This window comes from Equus caballus, chromosome 2 (assembly GCF_041296265.1).
Source record: "Equus caballus isolate H_3958 breed thoroughbred chromosome 2, TB-T2T, whole genome shotgun sequence".
In the NCBI taxonomy this organism is placed as follows: Eukaryota; Metazoa; Chordata; class Mammalia; order Perissodactyla; family Equidae; genus Equus; species Equus caballus.
This window is the reverse complement of record NC_091685.1, coordinates 41,282,339-41,301,765: the sequence shown is the minus strand read 5'-3', so window position 1 is coordinate 41,301,765 and position 19,427 is coordinate 41,282,339. Positions and strand designations below refer to the sequence as shown.

The window sequence follows — 19,427 nt, the reverse complement described above, 5'->3', positions numbered from 1 at the left end:
CCACTGTTAAGCCATACTGTGGTGGCATCTCACATAGAGTAGAGGAAGACTGGCACAGATGTTAGCTCAGCAATAATCTTCCTCTCACACACACACAAAAAACCCAGATCCAGTGAAAATGATCCTGCTCTCAGGATGTCTCTCTGCTGTATGATGTCGGCAGACATAGGCTTTTGGTTCTAGTGGTTTCACCTGCTGCTGATTTCGCAGTCAGCTAGCACATCTGATGCTCTTTAGTAGTGTGCTACATGTTCATGTTGTTTGGGTGAAACAGAGCCCTAAGCCAAAGGAGGACAGTGTCTGAGCCTAAAAGGAAGATGGAAACAGCAAAAGGATGGAGAAAACTCATAGGCTGAAGTTATAAAAAAGTAATGACTGTTTACTGTGTCAGGTGGACACTCGTCATTTATTCAACAAATATTTACTAAAAGCTCCCTGGGTTAGGCATTGTTATGGTTGCTGGGAGTATGACGGCGAGCACGGTAGACCAAGTTCCTGCGCTCTTGGAGCTTGTGTTGTGCTGGGGGGAGACAGACTGTAGACTGGTAAAGATATAGGAGTTCAGGCAATGCATTACATGACTTTATCTCTGATGGCTGTCTTGCAAGATAAGTGATATTTATATTATTACCTTCTTCTAAATGGGAAACAGGCTCAGAGAGGTAACACAGCTAAAAACGGTTGCAGCTGGGCTTGTGACCCAGCGCTAGCCACGTGAGAGCATGTCGCGGAGAACACTTTGTGAAGCCGGGGCGTGGAGCAGCACTTCACTCACCCACTGCACTTGGTCCTTTGTTTCACTTTCAAGTGGAATGCCTTTTTAAAAAAATTGCTCTACTATCAAATGTTGATGAAGAGTCTTATTATTATAAGCTGTTTATTATTCTAATTTGGAGTAGTAATATTAATTAATATTTTCAGCATTATGGGCGACTCAAGAAAGTACTTTTGGTAATTAGGCAGATTGGGCCTTTGGTTTTTAGCCCTTACCAGCTGGAGGAACGTGGTTAGGCACACTTAATATTTTCTGTATTATTGATCAGGTAAAAAGTATTGACGTTAATAATTTTTGTTGCAGTTTATAAAACTCCTTGTAGTAAAAAAAGTGCAATCGCTGGATTACATTGGAGAATTATAAGGGCCACAGCCTTTTTTTCTTCTCAAGAAAATACAGTTTACAGTCTGTTTCCAATGAATAAAACCATTTCTTTGTCGTGGGCTGCTGTGTTGATGGTTAGGCTAGTATGAAGGTGTAAGTGTCCCAAGGGGGAGCTGCCAAGGCCGTAGGAGTTCAAAAGACTGACTTGTTTGAAAATTGTGTACTTTCCTCGTAGTTGATAGAACCTGGCCTTTGTAAGAACCTCATGCTTTGTTTTTGTGAGATTTATTCAACTGGAAACGCGCTCATGGAGGAAGTAAGGTAACTTGCCTGGGCTGCATCCCTTTCGCAGGGAAGGGAGCATGGCAGGCCCCTACGGGTATGTCGGTAAAGACGGGTGTTAGAGTAGAGGGAGCGAGCCCTAGCCCCAGCCCAGAGGCTGAAAGTGGGATTGTCAGATAGATGGAGGGTGACCACGAAATGGTCGCGTTCAAACCAGGACTCTGTCAAGAGTGGAAGGGGCTCTGTTAGTTAGATGGGACCACCCGGAGGACACTGGGCTGGGAGCCGGTGCGGATGGTTCCCCTGCTGTACGCGACATGTTTGGGCTGGAGGGGAGCCTTTGGGTAAAAGCACTAGACGCTTTAAGGTTTTGATTTGGGGGTCAGTCCTGGACGTGGTCATGATATCCTTTGGGGAAGAAATGAAGTAGAGAAATCAGGCTTTTTATAACTTTGAGGGAAGATTTTTTTTAAAAAGATTTTATTTTTCCTTTTTCTCCTCAAAGCCCCCCAGTACATAGTTGTATATTATAGTTAAGGGTCCTTCTAGTTGTGGCATGTGGGATGCCTCCTCAGTGTGGCCTGAGGAGTGGTGCCATGTTCGTGCCCAGGATCCGAACCACTGAAACCCTGGGCCGCCAAAACAGCGCGCACGAACTTAACCACTCGGCCACAGGGCCGGCCCCATGAGTGAACATTTTTTGAGTTGGGTGAGTAATCTGGAAAGTGAAGCAGAAAATGAGTGGAAAACTGAGACTGCGGAGGTGACCGTGCTGTTCTACTCTGGGCCCTGTGTGTCCTGTGACAGTTCTCAGCTGATTGGGGGGCTTGGTCCTTTCTGTGTTAGTGTAGGCAAGGCTATCTGGGCTTGTTGAGCTGTTCCGTTCGTAAGTGTTAAAACTTATGGTGCACAATCATAGGAAAATGACCAGTTCTCTGTTCCTCTCTTCTGATATCTGCCTTTTATGCCTTGCTATTAAAGGAAGGATTAGAGTACTATAAATTCTACAATTAAATATACTTTGCATGCTTTGTATTATGAAGCAAAAAATAAAAATAGGAAACAGAAAGTAGACACAAAATCTTTGTTCAGAATCTCACCATCCAAGGATACTCTTTTTTTCTAGGTTAGGGTTTATTTTTTTCTAAGCTAAATCTTCTAAGACGGATATTTCCCCCTAGGATCACAGATTTTTAGAACTTGAAAAGATTTTAGAAATCTTTGTAGCCTACCCTCTTCATTTAAATTGTTTTTTTCTGATTATAAATTCAGTAGTATAGATTCACTGAATTCTGTATAATTCATTGTAAGAAGACTTCCAAAATCAATAATAAGGGGAAAGCAAGAACTACCCGTAGTCCTGTTTTCCAGAGGTAACCTTTGCTAATGTTTTGGCCTGTTACCTTCCCTCTTTTCTGTGTGTGTGCACATTTCACGTCCTCTGCTGTTTCTGACCCCTGTTCCCTGCTCTGCCTGCAGCCTTCCCTCCGCACGCATTGCGCACTCTTCATCTTTTGAGACCAGCTGAAGTGTCACCTTCCCCTGGAACCTTTCCCTTTGACACCCACATTCCCGCAGGCCCCCACCCTGGTTTGGCTTCACTTTTTCCATTACCATATTGCGTTGGAGCAGTCTGCTTTTGTGTCTATTTCCCATACTGAATTGACAGCAGAGAACCAGTCACCTTCATTTTCTGATCTCCAAAACCCATTTATCTCAATGCCTGAAACATAGAGGCTTGATTAAAGTTTGTTGAATCAGTGAATAAATGATTAGAATCGTATTGTATGCAGTTTTATGTATTGCTTTTTCCCTTTACATTATGAGAATTTCCTTGTATATTTACAAATTAAAATGTCATTTTTTTTCTTCTTCTTCTCCCCAAAGCCCCCCAATACATAGTTGAAGTTCTAGGTCCTTCTGGTTGTATGACGCCTCCTCAGCATGGCCCGACGAGCAGTGCCATGTCCGTGCCCGGGATCCCAACCGGTGAAACCCCAGGCCGCCAAAGTAGAGCGCCCGAACCCAACCACTGGGCCACAGGGCCAGCCTCTAAAATCTAAAATGTCATTTTTAATGGCTACAGGTTTTTCCTTCATTAGGTGTACTGTGATTGATTTAGTTTTTCCCCAAATGTGGGAAATTCAGGTAGTTGTCAGTTTGCTTTTTTACTATTATCCATGGTTTTGTGATGAAGCTTTGTACATGAATCTTTGTCTAATTTTCCGATGATTTCCCTAAGATTTCTAGAGGCAGAATTAGTGAGTCAAAGGGTCTCATTGTCTAGAATATAGCCAGATTGCTTTCCAGAATTAAGGTAGGGCGACGACCTCAGTGTCAAAAGAGCTAGGTAGTGTTCTGGAGGGCTAGCATTTTTGACGTCACCTCTTTGTGATCAGTATCATTTTCTGAAGATGTGGAGATGCCAGCCTAGTGCAGAACATTTGGTGGGGCCCTAAGTTTCGGTTAGGATTAGGGTGAGAGATAGGCCGTGAGGAGAAATGAAGAAAAGTTGGAAGGAAAATACAATGTAAATAGGCACAGATGTCAGTGTGCTATTTTTCTTTGAATCTTAATTACACCCCAGAATGACTATCTTTGATCTTTCGCTTGCCATATTCTTTTTTTAAACCATTTACTAATCTTTTCTAAGCCAATGCTTATCATTACAAGTTAACAATTTTTGGCCTTTCCTTGAAAAACAGTTTTTTGGCATGCCAGCAGTAGTGATAATAATAACAGTAATAGCTAATGTATTCGGCACTTAGGATGTGCTAAAACGCCTTACATGGATGATAAGTATTTAACCCTATGAAGTGAGGGTATGGTTACTGTTCTCATTTATATGTAGACGAGGAAAGTGATGCTGAGGGATGTGAAGTCACTTGCTTAGGGTCTCACAGCCATTGGTGGTATAGGTGGAGCCCAGTCTGCCTGATGGCCAGCCCTCCTAAAGATGATGCTCAGCAGGCATGTTCTCTGGTGTCCAGAGAACAGGAGTCATTGTATACTAGCAAAAAGCAGTCTTAAGCAGCCCCGTTACCTAGGAAAGCATGTGGAGTGTGTCTTTGCCTTCCACTCCCCTCTCAGGCTACTAGAAGTACTCCCCCTTACGCTCCCACTCTGCTGAAGGGGTACCCCCTCCCCATTCCCTGCAGGTGACATTGTCTTCTACTTTTCACTTCTTGCCTGTTCCTTTCACAGTTTATCTGCTTCATTCTCACTGACTTTCCTTTTTCAGAGGACGAAGCCTGCCTCTTGCTAATAAAAATAGTAACTGTGGTAGTGGGAGAGGAGGAATATTTATCAAGCGCCAAGCACTGTTCTAAGTGTTTGATTTTTATTGCTTCATCTAAGGCTAATGTCATCATCTGCGTTCTGTCCTGTCTTGCCCTGTGCCTGGCTTTGGAGTCATCATTTGAATCTTCTTTCTTTCCTTCTCTCCGCCTTTTGATTCAGACAATCTCCAGTTCACTCCAGATGTAAAAACAACAAGATGCTACCTCTAGTCCTGCATTCCCCTCGCTGTCACTTGATCCATTCCCTCCCTTTCACAGACTAGACTCTTAGAAGTGTACCTCTCTTTTCCCCCCTCATTTTTCAGTCTCCCTCCTTCACTGTGGTTTTTTTTAATGCTTTTTGGTGAGGAAGATTGGCCCTGAGCTAACATCCATTGCCAATCTTCCTCTTTTTTTCCCTCCCCAAAGCCCCAGTACATAGTTGTATATCCTACTTGTAAGTCATTCTAGTTCTTCTCTGTGGGACACCGCCACGGCATGGCTTGGTGAGTGGTGCCATGTCCACGCCCAGGATCTGAACCAGCAAACCCCAGGCTACCAAAGCAGAGTGTGTGAATGTAACCACTCAGCCACGGGGATGACCCCCCACTGTGCTTTTTTGGAGGCCTTTTCTGTCACTTCACTCAAACTGCTCTTGCTAAGACCACCAGTGACTTCCTGATTGCCAAATCCATAGGCACTTTTCAGAACATGTTGTTTAACCTCTCTTTGGCTTTTGCCCCTGTGATCACTTCTTCTTTGAAAGTCTCTTCATTTGGATACTGTGGGTATACTGCTTTTCTTCCTTCCGTTCTTACTTTTTTTTTTTTGAGGAAGAGTAGCCCTGAGCTAACATCTGCTGCCAATCCTCCTCTTTTTGCTGAGGAAGACTGGCCCTGAGCTAACATCCATGCCCATCTTCCTCCACTTTATATGTGGATGCCTGCCACAGCATGGCTTGACAAGCAGTGTATAGGTCCGCACCTGGGATCCAAACCAGTGAACCCCGGGCTGCTGAAGCAGAATGTGTGAAGTTAACCCCTGTGCCACCAGGCTAACCCCCCTTCCATTCTTACTTCTCTGTCTTCAGCACAGATTGCTCTTCCCTGAATACATCTTAAATGATGTTTCTCAGGATTCTATTCTTTTTTTTTTTTTTTTTGCTGAGGAAGATTCACCCTAAACTAACATCTGTTGCCAATCTTCTTCTTTTTGCTTGAGGAAAATTTGCCCTGACCTAACATATGTGCCAGTCTTCCTCTATTTTGTAATGTGGGTTGCCGCCACAGCCTGGCTGCTGACAGTGGTGTAGGTCCACATGCAGGACCCGAACCCGGGCTGTCGAAGTGGAGCATGCTGAGCTTAACCACTAGCCCACAGGGCCAGCCCCTCAGGATTCTATTCTTGATTCTCCTATTATTCCCTACCCTCAAGGTGCATTTGTTGAATGATGAATGAATGAATGAATGAATGAATAAATAAATACCCTGTTCTTGGGTATTCACTTTATTTATTCTCCTGACACTTATTTACTGCCTCCTGTGGTCCATGCTCAGTTCTGAAGTGCTCAGCAGATGGGTGTGTACTAGATAACAACATTCTGCCCTCTTGGCCCCTAGAGGTTTCTACCGTGTAAATACTGGTGACGCCCAAATCCTCTCGCCAGTGCATATCTGCTGTGTGAGGTCCAGACCCAGCTCTCCAGCGGCCCCAGCCCGGTGGACAGTGTAGGCACATGGCTTCTCTGCCTGCTCTACTTGTACACGTAGCTCTGCTTTGGGCTATCATTGGAGAGCCACCAAAACTCGCTGCAGCTCAGTGCTTATCAAGAGTTACGTTGGGAGCGTGTTTTTATGGGGCATTGAGTGAAGGATAGGCAGCCCATCCCTTCCGTGAGAGGGTGTTTTTAATCTTTTTAAAGATAGGGACCTCTTTGAAAATCCTATGAAAACCAGAGACCCTCATGACCCTCAGGTTTTGAACCCCGCCCTAGGTACTGTAAAATCTGTCCTTAAATCAGGTCACACGAGCAAAGGTGAGGCGTGGATGTCCTCATTTGGGCCCCTGTGAAACGGCTCTCTCTGAGGCGTATTTTGGTATGTGATGTGTGTTGTCACTCACATACTGTGTGGATGTACATGTGTAATGTGTACACATCTTACTTCTAGCTTTATCTTATTTCTCCTCTCATCATTTTATTTCTGTCCTAATTTCCTTATCTATTTGATCTTAATACAATTAAATTAAAATATATTTTGTGTGTTTTTTGTTAATCACTTTCCGTCCTTGCTAGAACAAGGAGATGGTAGGCATACATAAAACAAACGTCAACTGCCCAGAAGGCGTTTTTATTTGGATATTCTTCCAGGCAGTTCATACTCAGTAGTCTAATCATAGCTCTTCTTAAAATCTCCTTCTTCTGTATTCTCAATTTTCGAGAATTTTGCCATCCATTTAGGTATCCTGTCCTGAAATCTGAACTCTCCACTCTTCCTCACGTCTCACTTGCAAATAATGACCAAGTTGTGTTGATTGTGCACATTTAATTTCCCTAGAACGGTCTCCCTTGCCCAGGCTGGCTTTGTCCCACCCCAGTCCCTTCCCCACATAGCAGCTGGAGTGATTTGTTTTAAAAGATAAATCTGGCTTAGTTACTCCCCTGCTCAAGTCCTTCAGAATCGCCTCCCAGCCTTTGTGAAAAAGCTCAGTCCTGGGATGGCCTTCAGAGCTCACCGTGAGCTTGTCCCAGCCTCTTTCCTGCCTTTTGTCTTGCTGCGGCCGTACACTCTTGTCCTTATCAGACAGCCCAGAGCTCCCTAAACACTGTGTTCTCCCCCAAAACCTCCCTGTCCATGCCGACGCCCTTTGTCCCTTCACCTGGCTGACTCCTGCCCGTCCTGAAGAAGAAACTGCAGTCAGGTAACATGCACAGTGTAAGAATTTGCATGTTGCTCGATTTTCAAAATTATTCTCTGGGAGGCTTCACTCATGACTTTAGTAGACAGTGTGAGTGAATTTGAATCCTGAAAACCTATTGGTGAAAAAAAAGAGGTGATGCTCGGTGCACAGTTAGACTGCTGACAGCGTCTCTGAGGAATTGAAGCATTTATAAACGTACACACAGAAAGTAAAGAACAACTTAGCCAGCGTAAGCAAAAAATGGGATTTATTTTAAAGGTACAGCATTCCTCTTTCTGAACCCAGGGACAGAAAGATGGCTGGGTCACAGGCAGAGACTGGAACCCTAGCAGCACCTGGAAGCACCTCTTTCTCACTTCCTCCTACTCATTTGGCAACTCTGGCCACTCCAGCTTCATGCCTAGTGTGTGCAGCTGAACACAGCTGGAGAAAACACAGGCCGTGCTGGGGGATCTAATTTTCCCCTCAACTTTTTATTTTGAAAATTTTCAAATCTGCAGAAAGTTTGATAGAATTGCCTGAATTCATCAGTTGTCGGTGTTACCTAATTTTGCCCCATTTATTTCATCTCTCTCGGTGTCTAAGTGTATGTGTGTATACGTTTGTACGTGCACACATACACGTACTTGTGAGTTTTGGCTGGACTGTTGAAAGTACAGAGAAGTGGAAATGGGAAAGAGATGGGAAATGGGAGGTGCTCAGGGAAGGCCTCGCTGAGAAGATACCATTTGAGCAGGGGACCTGAAGGAGAGGAGGCCGGGCAGTTACCTTGGGGAGAAGTTAGCGAGGGGAGGAGGAGGCAGCAGGACCGTGAGTGACCCCTCACATCCAGGTGTGTCTTGAAGAAAAAGCGACTCTACTGCGCTAAACTGTATTATTGTTCAAATATTCGCTGCCCCTTCCTGGGAAGGTTATCGTCTCCGCCCCACTGGCTGTGGGTATGGCCACGTGGCTTGTTTTGGCCAATGAAATGTGAGCAGAAGTGAATGGCTTACTTCTGGGCCAGTGCGCAGCGTGCCAGCCTCTCTCCCTTTGCCTCGACGATTGGCAGTGTCCCCTGGAGAGGCTGTTTTGTCCTCCTGGGTCTTGGAGTATGGATGATAGGGAGCAGGGCTGCACTTTCATCTGAAGGTTTTTGTCTTTTATAGACATGGTTGGCAATAGTAATAGTTTCATTCTTTTCACCAGAAATTGTGTGAAAGGAGAAGAAAGATGGGGGAAAACAGGTATTATGTATCATTGCCATTTTCATTTATGTATAATTTGCACTAATAATACTGTCCATTGAAATGTATATGTACCCAAGTGGAATCACTGTGTGTGCTCTTTTGCAGCCTGCTTTTTTCAACTCAGGTAAAATACATATAACATAAAAATATACCTCCTTTTGAGAGCAGGACGTATCGAAGTGATTACAAAACACATTGCTTTCTTTTAAAGACCTAGCATTCCTAAGCTCCCTACTTATGTATGTATTATGTATGTAGTGTGCGTGTGCATGTGTGTGTGTGTGTGTGTGTATGTATCCTCCCTATGAAGTGATAACAGATGTCCGAGGCTGAGTTGCAGTCCCCTCCTTTGGGTCTTTTCTGCTCTCATTCTGTCTTGTGCAGACTTTATCGTACTGTGTCACAATTGTTGATTTTCTTCTATGTCTTTCCCCAGTGGATCTGGAAATCCTTGAGGCTAGGGATTATGACTTGAGTGTTGACTTATCTTTAGTGCGAGCTATGATGCCTGGTGCAAAATAGGCACTTAGTGAACTAACAAAGGACTGAATTTTTTGCGGAAGATTATGTTCATAAAGTGTCTTTTATTGGGGTTTTTTTTTTAACTTGTACTCTATATACTTTGAACCAGAAAATGAAAATATTCTTTATTTCAGTATACACACTCATCAAAGAGGGAGTTTACTAGTATTCTGTTGTGATTAGAGCATGACTACAATGGCTGAAATACTAACATTCTGTATGCACATTCATTTGTTCATAACTAATAGTGGACAGGCTCTTTGTCATCAGGGGAGTAAGGCTGCCTCTATCTGCAAGTCGCTGCAGCTTCGGAAGGAATTTTCTTCTGCAAAGATCAGTGGGATGTGGTGAAGATTGTGCACTCTGGGGTTACACTGTCGAGGTTCACATATGCTCTTTCACTTCCTAGCTGTGCCACTTTGAGCAAGTCACTTAACCTCTCTGAGTTTGGTTTCCTCATCTGTAAATGGGAAAATAAATGTACTGATCTCTTTGAGTTATTAACTAAGTTTACATACATGAACCCCTTAGAACAGCATCTGGCATGTGATAAGGGCTAAGTAAGTGTTAATCATATTATTATAAATTATTCTCTTGTCTCAGGGTTTCCAGCAGCCCCCGAAGTAGCTGTCAGTGACTTACCTACACAACTTTATTGTCTGAGCACTGGATTTGCTCCCTTTTTGCAGGAGAGGAGGCAGTGGGGTTGTGTTGAGAAGTGAGGAGACACTGTGTTCAGTTGAAATCTTTGAAGGAGCATTTGTCACTTCTTGCTATAATGTTAAGATTAAAGGAAAAAGTATTTTTCCACATTTGTGGCCTCACGTATATAGGGTGACAGTAGTAGACTGAATTTAATATATTCTTTAAAATGAGAGGGAGATTTAAGTGACAAAACTTTTGGAGCTTTTGAGTGAAGATGAGTTTAAAATGGTGAATTTTTATTTTTTTAAATTTTTTTTTGAGGAAGATTAGCCCTGAGCTAACATCTGCTGCCAATCCTCCTGTTTTTGCTGAGGAAGACTGGCCCTGAGCTAACATCCGTGCCCATCTTCCTCTACTTTATATGTGGGACGCCTGCCACAGCATAGCTGGACAAGCAGGGCGTATGTCCTCACCTGGGATCTGAACTGGTGAACCCCAGGCCGCCAAAGTGGCCACTGGGCTGGCCCCCAAATTGTGAATTTTTAAAAGGAAACTGGTGAATTTTAGATCACAGAGCTGTGGTGTTCAGATTTGAATGCATTTATTTGAGATATATTGTTGGGCTTAGATATAGGCATATGGTGAAATTGTTGGAGCATTTTATGTTTTAAATATGACCAGCTGTTAAAAAAAGAAAATAAAACCCACAGTAATAATCAAAATAGGAGATATCTCTAGGAGCAGACCATCCCAAAGAGTAAATGTTTGAAAGTGTTTTTTTTCCTGTTGGAATTTAATTTTTTTGAGTGGAAAAATAAAATGCTTTTGTAGAATGACATCTTTACTAAATTTAAAACAGTGCTTTTTGGATTTATTTTCCCCCTACAAACTGCTAAAAATAAGAGGAACAGTTCGGCCCACCCTGTCGTCGTTTCTGCCTCCTGTCGCCACAGTGCCCTTGCTGTTTTGAGCAGTAGCCGTTTTGAACCTATTTTTAGTTCCTCAGGAACGTGAGGGGAGGAAATGCATCAGGATACAGCAGTTTTGGGGGAAGCCCTGTTTTAATGTCATTTGTGAAATCAGAACTGAAACAATCAAGACAAGAGAAACTCGAGGAATGAGATGTCACGGTCAGTATGTTTGGGTCTGAGTTGTGGTTTAGGACGTAAGTTGAGGAATTGGAAGTTCCTTTTTTATGCTTTTGATGTTTTCCCTCTGTGACATCTGGGAAAACAGAATTCTTTTAAAAAGGACTTTTGTTTAACCTAAAAGAAATTATATCAGTCCTCCGTGCTCAGTGTAAACAAGTAGATTAAGCAAAGAGAAAAAAGTTTAATAATATTTTGGTGTGTTGGGACTATTTTTAGTTTGTGTCTCATATGTTCTGTTTGTGACAAAAGTGAGGTCACATCTCTTAAGAGTCAAATTAATTAGAGAGGCCTTCATCCATGCAGTTGCTCAAAGCCATTGTCTTGGGAGTCTCCTGTCCAGATACTCCCAGGGTCCTCGGGTTGCTAAACTGCTCAAAGCCACCACCATTGTAGAGGTGGCCAGTCCACCGAAGGGCGTGGTCCTCTGCTGGGAGCGCTGCCAGGGGCAGCCCAGAGCCCAGAGCGCTCGCTGCTGCTGCTGCTCTGTCCCACAGGTCTTTAAGATAAGGCGTCAGCACAGGTTCTACTGGTCACCTCCCGCCAGTTCCTGTCCCGTGTGGACCTGCCTCTGTCCCTTACTCCACTCCGCCGGCTCCCTTGATAGCACACAGTATATTTCACAAAGTCTGGATTCTTCATTCTGTTTTTTAAACCTGTATTTGTGGAGGGGTGTGGGTTGGGGGCGGGGATGGGGGAATACCAGCACAGTGGAAATCTTTCTTCTTGGAAAACTTCCTTCCTTCAAGCCCGTGTTGCAGTGAGTCAGGCCATTTATTCTATGTTTATCTCACTGAGGAGAACATCTGAATTTAACATCTCAGCCTGAACTTGGCACCCGGATTTAAAGTGGCTTCATATTTTTTCCAAAAACAATGTGTGCTTTTTCAAAGGTAACACTGATAATATTATTCCTTAAACAGTAAATTTTTTGTGCAATGCATTTTCTAGTATTTTTCTTTTATTCTTTCATTCATTCAGCAGATATTTAAAGAGCACCCACTATGTGCCAGGCACTCTTTTAGGCACAGTGAGACATCTGAGAAAATCCTTGCCTTAAGAAACGTAGGGTGGGGGGGGGAGTGGCCTGGTGGCACAGCGGTTAAGTTCACACGTTCCAATTCTTGGCAGTCCAGGATTCTTGGGTTTGGGATGTCGGGTCCGGACATGGCACCACTTGGCAAAAAACCATGCTGTGGTTTTTGTGGTGGGCGTCCCACATATAAAATAGAGGAAGATGGGCATGGATGTTAGCTCAGGGCCAGTCTTCCTCAGCAAAAAGAAGAAGATTGGCAGTAGTTAGCTCAGGGCTAATCTTCCAAAAAAAAAAGAAACGTGGGGATGGTAGTGGTGAATAAGCAGTACGCAAATAAACATCACATGTGTAGTAGGTCAGGCAAGAGCCATGAAGAAGAATGAAGTGGAGAACAGGGCAAGGGTGGTGGTTTTCTCACAACTCTATGGGGAAGGTACAGTGAGCCCTCCATGCCCATCAGACCCGCATCTGCGGATACGGAGGGCCAGCTACCGGACCTGAGTGTCTGCGGATTTTGATATCCATGGGGGATCCTGGAACCAGTCCCTCTCGGATACTAAGGGATGGCTGTGCTCTTGTTATCCTCGTTGGACAGATTTGGAAACAAGCACAGAGAGGTTAAAAGTGACTTATCTTGAGCCTACCTAGGTCGTAAGTAGTAAAGGCTGAATTTGAGTTTGAAATCAAGCATGGGTTCCTGAATTTAGCTGCCTTTAAGGTAATGAAACTTAACTTCCAGCAAATCCCCAAAAGCTGTTTTCTCTGACAGTTTAAAGTCTCCCTTCATCAGATGTTCTGTTGTATAGGTGTGTGTACACAAACACATTTTAAAAAACTAAAGTACTGCCTTAATTTCAGTATCAGGTAGTAAGCAGTGTTTGTGTAAGGCCTTTTAATTTACACTAAATTAAAAAAATCATAGACTCTTCATAAAGAATGTAGCATTTCTGATGTGCCTTGAAAGATAAGAAGTAATAATGTTATTTTTAAAATTACATCCTATTTGAAACATGGACTAAGCTATAAATTATGAAGAATAATAAAGTGAACTCACTACCCATAATTGTGAGTATACAACCTGATGAGTTTTCATAAAGTGGACACAGCTGTGAAACTAGCATCCAGTTAAAAAGAAAAAATAAAGACCGTTACCAGCACCCTCGAAGCCCGCTCGTGCCCCCTCAGTCATCTTCCCTGCACCCCACCCCTCCCGCCAAGGGAAGCACTATTCCTGGTTAATGTTATGGTTTAGTTATTCTTACTTTTGAACTTCATGTAAATGGAATCATGCAATGTGCTTTTCTACATCTGGCCTCTTTTGCTCAATATTTGTGAGTCTGTCAGGTGGTTGCAAAAAGCACAAGTTCGTTCGTTTGATTGCTCTCTAGATTCCAGTGTAGGAATATACACGATTAATTTATCTTTACCCATAGTTCTTCAAGTACTTTTACATATACCATCACATTTAATTCTAACAACTACCCGTGAAAGCTATTTAGGGCTGAATTTACTATCCTTATTTTGTAGCTGAGTAAACGGTGCCTCTGAGGAGTCAAGTGTGTTACCCAACGTCACAGCAAGCACGGCCAGTCTGTGGGGCCCCAGCATGCATGGTTTCTGACTGATCTTAGGTCCACTTCACTCTACTAAACCACATTTCTTATTGCTTCTTAAATGCAACCCCGCTGGGATCTCCAGCCCGTCTGTCTGCACTCGGTGCGTGTCCTTACTTACTTCGCTTCTTAGCAGAGCGGCCTCTGGACCTTCATCATAATCACTCCTGTGCGTACCCCTCAACTCCCTTATCCCTCTCTCCCGCTAACCTGCTTGCCTGGCAAAGCCACACCTGGGGGTAAACCCAGCCTTCTGCCCACTCTGCGCTCATGAAGCCGTTTGTGGCTGGAGACAGATATACCACCTTCGTGAGTGGTTTCATTGGTCCATTTTGAATTTATGACCACCAGTCTCAAGTGGTCATGAGCTTGCTTAGTGCTGCCCAGGAGTTCTACTTTACTTCCTTAGTACATTCATTCTCTCACTCTTCTAGATCAATACTTTATACCTTCTCTTCTCTCTTTGAACCCCTAACTCCTCTTTCTACACTCTCAGCTGATGCCGTTGTTTCCCATTTCACTGAAAATAAAGGCAATCAGAGGAAAGCTTCTGCCAGCTCCCACTGTCACATCTAGTGTCCTTTCTCTCTTCTGCATCACCACATGTCCCTGTCAGCATGCAGCCATGCTGTCCTCTCCCATCTTTATTTTTTTTTAATTATTTTTTTAAAGATTGGCGCCTGGGCAAACAACTGTTGCCAATCTTTTTTTTTTTTCCCCTGTTTTATCTCCCGAAACCCCCCCGTACACAGTTGTATATCTTAGTTGCATGTCCTTCTAGTTGTGCGATGTGGGACACCGCCTCAACGTGGCCTGACGAGCGGTGCCGTGTCCGCGCCCAGGATCCGAACCCTGGGCCGCCACAGTGGAGTGCTTGAACTTAACCACTCGGCCACGGAGCCGGCCCCCTCTCCTATCTTTAAAAACAAACAAGCAAATAACCACTCTTGGCCCTGCTTTCCCTAGACTCCGACTCCCCCCCCCCCGCCCCCGCCATTTATCTACTCTTTTTTAATGGTAGAAATCCTCAGAAGGCTGTACTTTCTGTTTCTACTTTTTTCCTCCTGTTCTTCCTTGGACCCACTTCAATCAAGCTTTCATCCCCAATATTCCATCAAAATAGCTCTTGACAAGTTTCTTCAACTACCACCTCATTGCCACATCTGATGGTCAACTCTCAGTCTTCATGTTACTCAACCTATAAATAGAGTATATTAATCACTCTTTCTTGAAATACTGTTTGGTTTCTAGGAAGCCAGTCACACTTCTCCCGGAGAACTAGCTTTCGAGGTCTCTTGACACCACTTTCTCAGTCTCCTTTATTGGTTTCACCTCATCTCGCCATCTTCGATTGTTAGTATTTGTAAGGCTTCATCCTCAGACTGGCTTAATCTCTGTCTACACTCACTACCTAGGTGGTCTCACTTCATCTCATGGCTTTAAATGCCATCTGGAAGCTGATAGCTCTCAAATTGTCGTGCTGATCTGCCCGCTGTCCTGCGTATCAGATCATATATCTACTTGAGAGCTCCATCTGTTTAATAATCATGTATCATACATGTATAATACGTTTAATAATCATGTAGCTAAAAGAATTTTTTATCTCTCTCCCCCTCCGTTCTTACTGTCTTCTTCATCTCAGTATACTGATCTGATAAATTGCTTAAGCCCAAGACTTCGGTGACGTCTTTACCTCCCCTGATTGTGTCTTACTCTTCATCTCATCCATCAGCACATCCTGTAAGCTTGAGCTCTACTTTCAGAATATACCTCATATGTACTTACCAATATACTTACCATGATCTTCATGGCTACCCACCCTAGTGCAAGTCATCGTCCATCCGCCCCTAGATTATTGCAGCAGCCTCCCAAATAGTCCCTCTGCCTGCTCCCTTTCTCCCCTACAATTTGTCCTCCATAGCAGCCAAAATAGTAACTTAGAACTGTAAGTCAAATCATGTCACTTTTCTGATCACAGCCCCCTGGTGGCTTCCCAGAGCCAGTGCTTTTACAGTGGCCCTCGAGGCACCTTCTCGCCTCTGAGCTCATCTTCTGCTTCCCCCCAACTCATTCTGCTCCAGCCACACTGGTTTTGTTGAACATGCCAAGCACAGTCCCACCAGCCTCCCCAGATCCCCATGTGGCTTGCTTCCTCTCTTCCATCAGGTGTTTTCAGATGCCCCCTTTACAAGAGGCTTTTCCATCCACCTTAGGTAAAAATTGCGGTGCCTTGCCCCCAGCATGCCCTGCTGTCTCTCCCTGACTTTATTTTTCTCACAGTTCTCATAACCACCTGGCATCATTTTTGTTCGTTTGGCTATTGACCTTTTGGCGTCCACTAGAAGCTGAGTTCCGTGAAAGCAGGGACTGTTTTGTTTACTGTGGTACTTTACTGTGGTACTTGATGAATGTTTGTTGAATGAATGAATATCTGAAGAGGACTCAGTATCGGAAGTTTGAAACACTGTCTGGGCTTTGAATGTTCAGTTAACCATTCTGCGTGTGGCTTCAATGCTGTGCCTCCCTGGACTCCATGTATAATTTCTCCCATCGCTCTGTATGTGCCGAGTTGTTACATGCCTGGTATTGTGCTCAGTGTTGGGAATGCAGCAGTAAACAAGAGAGACACGGTTTTCTCATGGAACTTCCATTCTTTTAGGGAAAAAGGGAGTAAGTAAGACATCAAGTAAGAAATGGATATTTACAGACTGTGAAGAGTGCTTAAGGATGTGAAGAGAGGGCTGTAATATCAAATGAGTGTGGCGGGGAGGGCTGTGCCAGATATGGTGGCCAGGGAAGTCCTCCTGACATTTAAGCTGAGAATAAAAGGAAGAGAAAGAACCAGCTACGCCAAGAATTAGAGAAAATGCTCCTAGGCTAAAGGAATTGCAAGTGGCCAGAGATAAGATAAAGCGTTAAGTTTCTGGAGGAACTGTCAGAAGGCTGGTGTGACTACCGCTTGGCATGGGACCCCATGAGAGTGGAGCGGTGGCCCTGGGCTCTGTAGAGCACGGGTGAGGACTTGGTTTTCATTCTTAGTAGGAAGCCAGTGAAGGGTTTACGCAGGGGAGAGTGATTTGTGTTTTTAAAGAACTATTGTGATTGCTGTGAGGAGAGTGGCTTATAGGGGAAACTATGATAACATGCTTTCTTATCATTTAGAATTTTATCTATACTTAGATTTTTAAGCTCTCTCCAGCCCTTGGCAACCACCATTCTCTGTCTCTCTGAATTTGATTAGTCTAGGTATCTCATATAGTGGAATCATACAGTATTTGTCTTTTTGTGACTGACTTATTTCACTTAGTATAATGTCCTCAGGGTTCATGCGTGTTGTAGTATGTGTCAGAATTTCCATTTTAGGGCTGGGTAATATTCCATTGTATGTATAGACCACATTTTATCCATTTATCCATTGATAGCTACTTGGGTTGCTTCCACCTTTTGGCTCTTGCAAATAGTGCTGCTGTAAACATGGGTGAACAAATACCTGCTTTCACTTCTTTTGGGTAAATACCTAGGAGTGGAGGTACTGGATCGTGTGGTCATTCTATTTAATTTTTTGAGGGTCCACCATACTATTTTCCACGGTGGCTGCACCATTTTACCTTTCCCCCAACAGTGCACGAGGGTACCGTTTCTCCACACCCTTGCCAACACTTGCTATTCTCTGTTTTCCTGATAGTAGCCATCCTGATGGGTGTGAGATATTATCTCATTGTGGTTTTGACTTGCATTTCAGAAATCTAGAACTTTGGAAGTGTTTAAAGAAAGCAATATGGGGCCTCTGCCTCTACCAGGCCAGAGTGGACACAGGTAGGTCTGTTAGGAAGCTCTTGCAGAGGTCCTGGTGAGAGAGGATGGTGGCCTGAATAGGGTGGTGGCAGAGGCGCTGAGCGGCGAGGGTGGACTTAGGTAGAAGGAATAGGACTTGCTGATAAGTTGTGTGTGTTTGAGGAGATGAAAGGAAGTGAGGAGGCAGTAAACACGGATTCTGGGTCTCTGCCTTGAGTAATTGGGTTGGGAACAGATTGGGGGTAGGAATTTTTGGTCCACTTCCTCCAGCCTCTACCCCGGTTAAGAGTTTATGCAAGAAATAGTTCATTAATTTCTTTCAGTGAGTTTTTCATCATAATACCAATTCTCCTTGGATGATGTGTGATGACTTTCCCTTTCCCCTCTGTTCAGTTCAGGTCGTGAGCACGGAGCGCCTGTTACAGACCAGGTGCTGTGCTAGATTTTAGGGAGCCACAGATGAGTAAGAGAGAGGCCGCCCGGTGGAGTGCCTTGGTTCTCAAAGGTTTTGATCTCAAGACTCCCTTACACTCTTATAAAATATTGAGGATTCCAAAGAACTTTTGTTTAGGTGGGTTATATTTATTGATAGTTAACTTCTTAGAAATGAAAACTGAGAAACTTAAAAAAATGTTGATTAATTCTTTAAAAAATAATAAAAGGCATTGTATGTTAATATAAATAACATGTTTTTAATAAAATAAGTACATTTTCCAAAACAAATTGAGTGAGAAGAGTGACATTGTTTTCACTTTTGCAAATCTTTTTAGTGTCTGACTTAATAGAAGACAGCTGGATTCTCGTATTAACCTCTCTCTTTAATCTGTTGCAGCATTGCACATCATGTAGCCTCTGGAAAGCTCCACTGGACATTTGTGAGAGAATAGGAGTGAAAAAGGCAAATGTCTTAGTGTTATTATAAAAATAGTTTTGGCCTCACAGACCATCTGAAAGGGTCTTGGAGACCCCCAGAGATGCCCAGACTGTTGATTTAGTGGGAGGAGCACAGATGTTAGAGCCACACTGCATGAGTTCAGATTCCTGCTCTGCCACTTACTCAGTAAGCAGGATATCTAACCTCTCTGTGCCTCAGTTTGCTCATATATAAAATGGAGATAATCTAAGTACCTACCTCAATGGGGATTATGAGGATTAAGTAAGTATATATTTGTAAAGTATTTGGAACATTGCTGGAAGATAGTTAAAGTGCTACATCAGTGCTTCTTAGATAAATAAGACCTAATCCTTTCCATTAAGAGATTTAGTCGAGTTAGGTAGATAGATGAGCAGCAAAACAACTTCAGGATTTTGTCTAAGTTCATTGATAGATGTATTTACAGCAGGGCCACAAAGCGGGGCTTCTGAACTTTGGGGTCAAGAATCAAGATGTTCTTGTTGTCTGGACAGTGGAAGGAGGAGATTTTCTGCAATTTTAGAATGAGATTCTTCATTCAGATGCGGTCTGTCCCCGTTAGCATTTGTTGTAACTTAACTTCTTCGTCTTTCTTATTTGTAATGGAAAGAATACGAGCAGCCAAGTTGGTTTGCTTCTTTGATGCTGACTTAGAGCCAGAAGCCTTATCACAATTGTTCTGTATCCTCACTGCCTGGGACAGCAGGTGGTCAGTGAGAGTTTATTGACTGGTTATGAATTAATGGCTGTCAAAACGTGGGAGAGGGCCCTGCCCAGTGGCACAGCAGTTAAGTTCACACGTTCCGCTTCGGCGGCCTGGGTTCACCAGTTCAGATCCCGGCTGTGGACCTATGCACAGCTTGGCAAGCCATGCTGTGGCAGGTGTCCCACATATAAAATAGAGGAAGATGGGAACGGATGTTGGCTCAGGGCCAGTCTTCTTCAGCA

At 43.6% G+C, this 19,427-nt stretch overlaps 1 protein-coding gene across 4 annotated transcripts in view; it reads left to right on the top strand.

The window, feature by feature from the left end:
* UBE4B (ubiquitination factor E4B) overlaps nucleotides 1-19,427 on the top strand; it is a 122,745-nt gene that overhangs the window by 15,562 nt on the left and 87,756 nt on the right. The gene's annotated exons all lie outside the window — the stretch shown is intronic.